This window comes from Lutra lutra, chromosome 9 (assembly GCF_902655055.1).
Source record: "Lutra lutra chromosome 9, mLutLut1.2, whole genome shotgun sequence".
Classification (NCBI taxonomy): domain Eukaryota; kingdom Metazoa; phylum Chordata; class Mammalia; order Carnivora; family Mustelidae; genus Lutra; species Lutra lutra.
In genome coordinates, this window is record NC_062286.1 from 88,396,475 (window position 1) to 88,405,129 (window position 8,655).

Here is an 8,655-nt window from a genome sequence, read left to right on the forward strand (position 1 = left end):
AAAAGCAGATAGTGGTTATCAAGCAGCCTAGAAAGCATTTGTAGGTAGGATTACAATCAGGAAAGAGACTATTTTTGAGTATTATAGATATTTTCATTATCTGGACTATGGTGATGGCTTCTCAGGTTTATATATGTGTCAAAACTTACTACATTGTCCTCTTTAAAAATATGCAGTTTTTTAAATGTCAAGTGTGTCTCAGTAAGACTGCTTTAAAAATGTTTGGCCTGCTCACTAAAAGAGGAGAGGAATTATATGCCAAAGATACTGTAGTCCTTGGGTAGCGTGTTTCATAAGGAACCAGGAGACAGTGCCTAGGTATAGACGTTGTTTCAGGGGAGGCTGAATATAAATCTAGATGACAAATGTGTTGATATGGGGGCACTCTACTATGACATGGGATTTAACACCCTGGCAAGTTCCTCGGGTAAAGGATTTCATACACCACTGGGATGGCACTTAAAACCTTAGAAGAAGCAATGTTCCACATTAAGTAGAAACTGTGGGAGACTGTGAAGGAAGGATTCAAAATACTCCACGCAGTAGGCATGCTATAATGGATCTATAATGTAAGTTCAGAGAATCTACCAGGTAACTTTCTCCTGAATAATTCCCAGAGATACTCTGTGTCCCAAGGCAATAAGAAATGTAACAGGTGAATGGCCTGCCATTGTTCACTGGTAGTTCAAAGGCAGTTATTCTCTATAGGACAGGCATGATGGTAGGAGACACTGTGACAGAACTAGGCTCCCCAGTAACAGTGGAGATTATCTCTTTTCCTCCCCAGCTGCTTGACGTTCAGCTGCTGTCATGAATGACAGAGTAACTATTGGGACCAGGAAGTTCATGAGCAGTGGACTATCTCAGCAGAAACAGATGGTCATTGATGTCCTTCACCCTGGAAAGGCAACAGTACCTAAGACAGAAATTCAGGAAAAACTAGCCAAAAAGTTCAAGACCACCACCAGATGTCATATTTGTGTTTGGATTCAGAACCCATTTTAGTGGTGGCAAGACAACTGACTTTGGCACTATTTATGATTCCTTGGATTATGCAAAGAAAAATGGGCCCAAACATAGACTTGCAAGACATGGCCTGTCTGAGAAGAAAAAGAGATGAAGAAAACAGCAAAAGGAATGCAAGAACAGAATGAAGAAAGTCAGAGGACTGCAAAAGCCAATGTTGGTGCTGGCAAAAAGTGATCTGAAGATTGGACAATAGAGTAAAGATGTTCCAGTGGCTTTATCTGTGGTGATAGGGAAGATTTTCATGAGAGAATTAATAAACTAAGAATGTTTTTTAAAAAGTACAGATATTTTGATTTTTCTGTAACCTATTATAACTGTAAATGGGTAAATCCAAGAACCATGACTGATAAGAGCATGGATGTCCCAAATTCAGGCCTCTCAGAGATAAAGGATTGGGTCATTCCATGAAGCAAGACAACTTGATCAACTAGCCATAGAGAAGGGGAATCTAGAATGGGTGGCAGAAGAGTTTGATAAAGAGTATCCATTATGGCCTCAGGAATGTAGTAATGGTGCTTGTAGTTTGTCCCAGAAACACTTTCCCTTTAAGTTTCTGAGAAATTACAACTAACTGGAATCCTGAAATAAGCCCAATCTAAGAAAAAAGTGGATTTAAATAAAGCAAATTTTGGACTGTAGTAGTTGCTATCGGTTTTCTGCTCAGGTAGGGTACTGAGTGTTGGGGGCCAATAGCCCTGAAGTTCTATTCTCCAGAGGAACCATCTCTTGCTGAATAGGAACCACCTCCCCAGCAATGCTACTCTCCCCTCACTCACCCCTAAAGAAGCCACTTGCCAATGTTTGGTTGACTTGAGGATATAAAAGTTCCTTGACTCAGGGTGGAAGCAATTTTGTAGCACCATTAAGAGGATGAATTGAGAGCATATTCTCACTCACTTTCTTCCTCCTATCTTGTTTTCCTCACCCTCCCTCTCCAAAATTACTTACTCAAGAATCTGTTTCAGGCTCTTCTTTTAGGAAATAGATGTAAGACAATGGGTTTCCACATTTTAGTTATGTCTCAGTTCTCAATTTCTTCAGAATTGTTTTAGTTCTGTCAATCAATCTCCTGGATGATTATGTGATCAAATGGTTGGATTAACAAAGACTGAACCTCAAGCAGACACTAGAGAAGCACTAAACCCAAGTAAAAGTTTTAGCCTTTCACTCATAGAAACTTCCATGTAATGTTAAACCAGGGGAAAAATAATTTAATTGGAAACTCTGTTTTCATGGTGATAATACGGTTTCATGAAAATTAGGTAGAAATAATTTATGTATAAAAGTCCTTTTATACAGAAAATTTTTGTAAATGTTAAATACATAAAATACTAAAATAAAAGCAATAAACTTTTTTTGTGTGAATATCAGTTCCTCACAAGGGAATACCAAGGCTATTGCCTGATAGCATGAAGTGCTTTGGTATTGTTCCTTCATGGGTCAGCTGTGCACAATCTGGTGTGTCTCAAGGGAGCCAGAGCTCATGGGGCCTGCCATATACATATGATTCAAAAGAATTATTCATTGTTCAAATAATCTGTTAAAAAATTATTAATGGCATGTGAAAAATGCTCCATTATAATCCACTTGGATAATGCAGTTTGAAAATGATACTATAATAGCAAAGTTTCTGGATAAATAAAGATATCTGTAAAGTCTGTCAATTTTTACCATTCCTTAAAAAGTAAAAATTAGACATAAGCCACATATCCAATTAAGGTAGTTTTGTCTAATAAATTATGGAAAATTCAGTCCAATAAAGTATTTCATGGCCACTAAAATTAAAGTTATAGAAAAATATGTGATGATATGAGAACTCTGTGTATTGACTGGGAAAATCAGTTTACAGAATAATATGTAAACTTTAACCTCTTTTGCATATAAAAGTAAACTGTAAGGTATGCATATATGTGCATGTGTATGTGTGGGTAAACATATATATGCACATATACATATGTATTCACATATATGTATATATTAGATAAATTACATATATGTTTATAAGCATAAATATATATTCAACATATTTCTGCATTTTGAAGAGCATTTTATTTCTTCCTGCTCCTTCCTTTCCCACTTGCAATTGGTACAGCCCTCTTTCTTTAGCAACACCCTGTGCTTAATAAATAACTCATAAAATATTAGATTAGAAAGATTCCTAGTTTTTAACTAGTATAAGTTGCTAGTCAAAACCACATAGGTGATGTGGACCCATTTGACCATCAGTGACAATCCAGTGGTAGTGACTGCAAAATTTTACTTGTTGGCAGAATCAGATTCCTGTGAATTCTTCCTTGGGTAGTTTCTTTTCTCTTAACTGTTCTGATGACGACGACGACGATGATGATGATGATGATTACCAAAAACTTTATTTCACATGACTACCTTCAATCAGTCTTCAGATTTTGTACTCAGAAGTACAACAGCCTCCAAAAACATTTCTTAAAATGTTAGAAAATATACGGGTAACATCCTTTTCTTCCATGTGTCCCAATACATCTTTGTTTCTTCAGCTGCACTAAAAAATAAAACTGTGTTTGAAAACTTGTGGAGATACTGGACATAAGCTAAATGCCAGGAGGATTATAAGGAAATTATTTCATATATATTTTCTAAGATAAAAAGCCTGAACTGGCATGGAAGTTATAGAAAGCAGGAGAGAGAAAGATCTATGAGCCTAAACCTAATTAGTATTTTTAGTAATAAAAAACATTATTTATGGGTGCCCTTAATACTTAAAAGAAAGTTATATTTAGAGGAAAACTTTCATAACTAGGCTAATAGTACCCTGAAGTTATTTGACAAGTCAGCAGTAAGAGACCTGCTCTACTTAGCTTAAGAAAAAAAAGTCATTTTTTGTGGAGGATCCCTTCTGGGTGGGATAGAGTTGATTGCACCAGAGAAGGTCCCTTTTGTAACCTCTAGGGGGAAAAACAGATAATTTACAAAAACTAATTTTAAAGTCTTCAGGGTGTTAGGGAATCAATGAAAACTAGATGAAATACAATTCCAGAGAGAAAAATCCTTCCCAGATGAGCTGTGAGTGAGATGTTGCTAGTTCTCTTCCTTCCTTCCCAGGGTCACTTGTCAGTTATGGGCTTGAGGGGCAGGAATTGGGCTTAGCCTTAAAAAGCCCTGGAGGTGGGGTGGGGTGGAGAGGGAAAGAGAGGAAGCAAACAAATTTTGAGCAGTCAAATGGGAATGGCGGGGGTGGGGGTGGGAGCGGAGGTGGTGTGTGGGGTGGGGGTTCTGAGCAACCTAGAAAAAGTGTCTCATCTTATTCATGAAATGCTTGCTGATTTCTAAGCCTGCTCTGGAGGCTAAAGAGAGAAGGTGGAGGCTTTCATGGTGGGCAGAATTCTGAAGACCTCTGTGGCTCCAAAATCCCATCCTTTGGTTGTTCAATCAAATCCCTATCTGGGTGCTACTGTGAGGGAACTTGATATATGTAATTAAGATTATACATCAACTGACCTTAAAGAAGGGAGATTATCTTGGATTATCCAAATGAGCCAAGTGCAATCACCAAAATCATAATATTAGGAAAGTAAGACAGAAGACTCTGTCAGAAAAAAATGTAGCAAAACAGGAATTCAGAGGGTAGGTGAGGCAGAAGAGAGGTGGGAGAGTGTCTTCCACATGCAAGGACCTGGTCCACCATTGCTGTGTTTGAAGATGGAGAAAGAGGGCCACAAGCCAAGGAGTGCAACACCCTCTCAAACGGAGAGCAACCCCTGCCCACACCCAGCAGGAAAACAGGGACCTCAGATCTACAGCTCCAAGGGCCTGAATTCTGCTATCAACTTGAAAGAGGCCCCAGGGCCTCCAGGAAAGAACAGGTCAACAGACACCTTGATTTTGGCCTTCTGAAGCCCAAAGCATAGAACTACCTGAGCCATGGTGGGCCTAGATTTATAACCTATACCATTGTGAGATAAATGGATATTATTTCAAGTTGCTAAATTTGTGATTTTTTTTTTAAATGACAGCAATAGGAATCAAATACAAATTTTCGTGTCACAAGTGGGTGTTGCTATAACAAATATCTAAAAATGGGGAAGTGGATTTGAAATTGGGCACAGAGGAGGCTGGATGAATTCTGAAGATCAGGATAAACAAAGCCCAGATTCCCTTAAATAGAAATATAGGTAGATATATGAACGTTAAAGTTGCTGCTTGTTAAGAGCTGAACAGGAAGTGAAGCATGTTACTAGAAACAGGGATCTTTGTTACACACCAGCAGAAAGCCTAAAGGAATCATGCCCTGCAGTTATAGGGAAAGCAGAGCATGTAAATAATGAAATTAGATACTCCGTTGAGGAGATTTCCAGCAAAGTGTACTAGGGGCAGTCTGGTTTCTTCTTGCCACTTAGAGTAAAATGAAAGAAGAGTAGAATAAAAGGAATATCTGCAAGAAAAAAAAAGTCATCAGGATTTGGTAATTTAGGAAATTCTTAGCTTTCTTTCTTAGTTGACAAAGATGCTAAAATTAAGACATGCCTGGAAAGTGTGTTCTAAAGAAAACGTTGACATTGTGACTCTATAATCCTTCCCTGAACACCCAGAAAGATCAAAAAGTAAGAGGGAATCAGTGGAAGAAGAAAGGCAGGTCAGTGAAAGTCGGATTTGAATGTGAGAAGAACTTTAGTCACAGTTTCTGGCTTTGAAGATGGAGAAATGGGGCCATAAACCAGGGCCTGTGGGGAGCTTCTGGAAGCTGAGAACAGCCCCTGGCCAAGAGCCAGCAAGGAGACCTCAGTCCTAAAGCCACAAGGAGCCGAATTCTGCCAATAACTTGAATGAGACTGGAAGGGACTTATCCCCTTGGCTTGGCAATATCTTGATTTTGGTCTTATGGGATCTGGAGCATAGAAACAAGACAGGCCTGCCAGATTTCTGAGCTGTGGAACTATGGAATGGTAGATTTCCTTTGTTACTAGCTGCTAAGGTTGTAATTTGTTACCCCAGCATTAGAAAACTAACACACTGCTGGAAAGCAGAATAAAACCCTGCATGGCCTTGCAAAATAAGGATGCAGAAGCCAAACCAGAGGAAGAGGCTTGCTTCAAACATATGGCTCAACTCTCTGAATATATCTTCTAATTTGTGATGCTGCGCATAGTAGAGACCTAAGAGCTACGCTGAGAGCATCTAAAGGGAAGAGTGGGATATCCTGCAGCCTTTCAGGGCTTCATAGGCAGAGAAGTACCAGAACCTCAGTCAAAAGTCCTTATAGCAGAGGTAACAGAGGATGACTGAATTTAATTCAAGCTGGTACTCAGCTCCAGCTTGTCTCAATTAGTGACCAGATAAACGTACTATCTATGCTTACTAAGAAAGGAGGGATCCTCTCTGTTGGAAGGCAACATCATCAGTTTTGTATGTACAATGTCTGGTAGAAAAATGTAAAAATGTAAAAATACATTTAGAAACATATAAAAACCACAAATCAAGAAAAAAAAAACTAGGTAATAAAAGCAAATGTAGAACTGATCCAGATAATGAAGCAGCATCCAAGGAGTTTAAAATCGCTGTGATTGATATGTTAAAGAAATTAAGGGGAAAAACTAGACAAAATACATGAAAAGAGAAAGAATTTTTATAAAACATTGAAAACAAAAGAATTAAAAGGATAGTCTAGAAATGAAATATGTAACAACCAAAATTAAGAATCCAGTGGATAGGTTCAATAGCAGATTAGATATAACAGTTTACAGAATCCGTAAACTGAAAGAATTAAGAATATTCAAACTGAAGAAGAGAGAGAAATACTGGAAAAACAGTGGAATATATCCTAAATCCATATAAAATAACCTCCCCCCAAGTTTCCAAAATTCTTACATGTACAAATCTCAGGATTAGAAGAGAGTGAAGGCAGAAAAATTATTCTTCAAAGGATAACTAAGAATTTCAGAAATTTATGAAAGATTTGGCACACAGATTCATTAAGTCTTATAAACACCAGGAAACATAAATGATACACATGCACAGACACACATACACAATTAACACATCAAATGCCAAATACTGAAGTAAAAGCAATCAGAATGAAAGGATACAGTATCAGGGCACCTGGGTGGCTCAGTCAGTTAAGCGGCCAATTCTTGATTTCTTCTCAGGTCATGATTTCAGGGTCGTGGAATAGAGCTGCACTTTGGACTTTGTGCTCAGCAAGGAGTCTGCTTGAGGATTTTCTCCCTGTTCCTTTGCCCCTCCCTCAGCTCATGATATCTCTTTCACCAATAAATAAATAAATCTTTAAAGAAAATAGAAGGATACAGCAACTTCAATGGAGAAATAATAAAGTGATTAACTGATTTCTGAGAAGAAATGATAGAGGCCAGAAGAAAAGTTATGCATTTTTTTTTTTAAAGGTACTGGTGTGGCACCTGGGTGGCTCAGTGGGTTAAGCCTCTGCCTTCGGCTCAGGTCATGATCCCAGAGTCCTGGGATCGAGCCCTGCATCGGGCTCTCTGCTTGGCAGGGAGCCTGCTTCCTCCCTCTCTCCCTGCCTGCCTCTCTGCCTACTTGTGATCTCTGTCTGTCAAATAAATAAATAAAATCGTTAAAAAAAAAAAAAAGAAAGGAAAAAAGGGGTACTGGAGCAGAAAAAAAGAGCTGCTAACCTAAAATTGGCTACCTAGAAAAATAACCTTCAAAATGTTTCATGTAAATGAAGGTTGAATTAGAAACCAGGATACTTGCACTGCAAGAATATCAAAGAAATTCTTTAGACTGTAGGAAAATGATAACACCTGAAAGTACAACTTCAAGAAAGTTCAAGAAAGAATAAGGAGTACAGTACTGGAAAAAAATGTGTGTAAATATAACTAATATTGACTTTTCAGAATATGCATAAACTAAAATGCCTGACAATGATGATGTGACAACAGCAGGGTAAATGTTATGTAAAGGTTCTGAGGTTCAGAGGTGCCTGGGTAGCCTTGTTGCTTAAGAATCTAACTCTTGGTTTGGGCTCAGGCCATGATCTCAGAGTCATGGGATCCAGCTTCTCCTCAGGCTCTGTGCTGGGCATGGAGCTGCTTGAGATTCTCTCTCCCCCTCTCTTTCTGCCCCTTCCTGCCTCTGTTCTCTCTCTCTAAATAATTAAATTAATTAATAATTTAATTATAAGGTTCTGACCTTCTGGCAATGCAGACATAGAGGTAAAAGTAAAAATTTATATCCTACTGTAAAAAGTCAAGGACATGTGTGACAATATATATGATAATCATGAAAATAATAGTAAAGTAATGGATTTCCAGCAAGTTATTGAAGAAAATGGAATTATAAAAAATATTTGATAATCCTTTAAAAAGGCAAGAACAAAGGAAATGAGGACTATAAAAGAGAAGAGCCGATTTCAAAAGAATTTGTAAGAATGTGTAAATCAAAATGATGATTCCTTGGATACCCTATTATAGACTTACTCCTCCAGTCTGGCCAGTTCGATTACTCTTTTACAGTGGAATTGTCTATGGAAAGTAATGTCCTAAATGGCCAGAAAGTACTTGCAGCTTCCAGAGCTGTGGTACCTACCCTTACTGTGTTCTTTCATGGATATGCACACCCTCCAAATCTGCTGCAGGAAGTAGGCTTTTAGTCAAGACCAAAGTTTTTTGTTGT

The 8,655-nt window shown here is 38.2% G+C and overlaps 1 pseudogene; it reads left to right on the forward strand.

Annotated features, from left to right (window-relative positions):
- Positions 1-810: 810 nt before the first annotated feature.
- On the forward strand, positions 811-1,203 carry LOC125109374 (40S ribosomal protein S24-like; annotated as a pseudogene).
- The last annotated feature ends 7,452 nt before the right edge of the window (positions 1,204-8,655 follow it).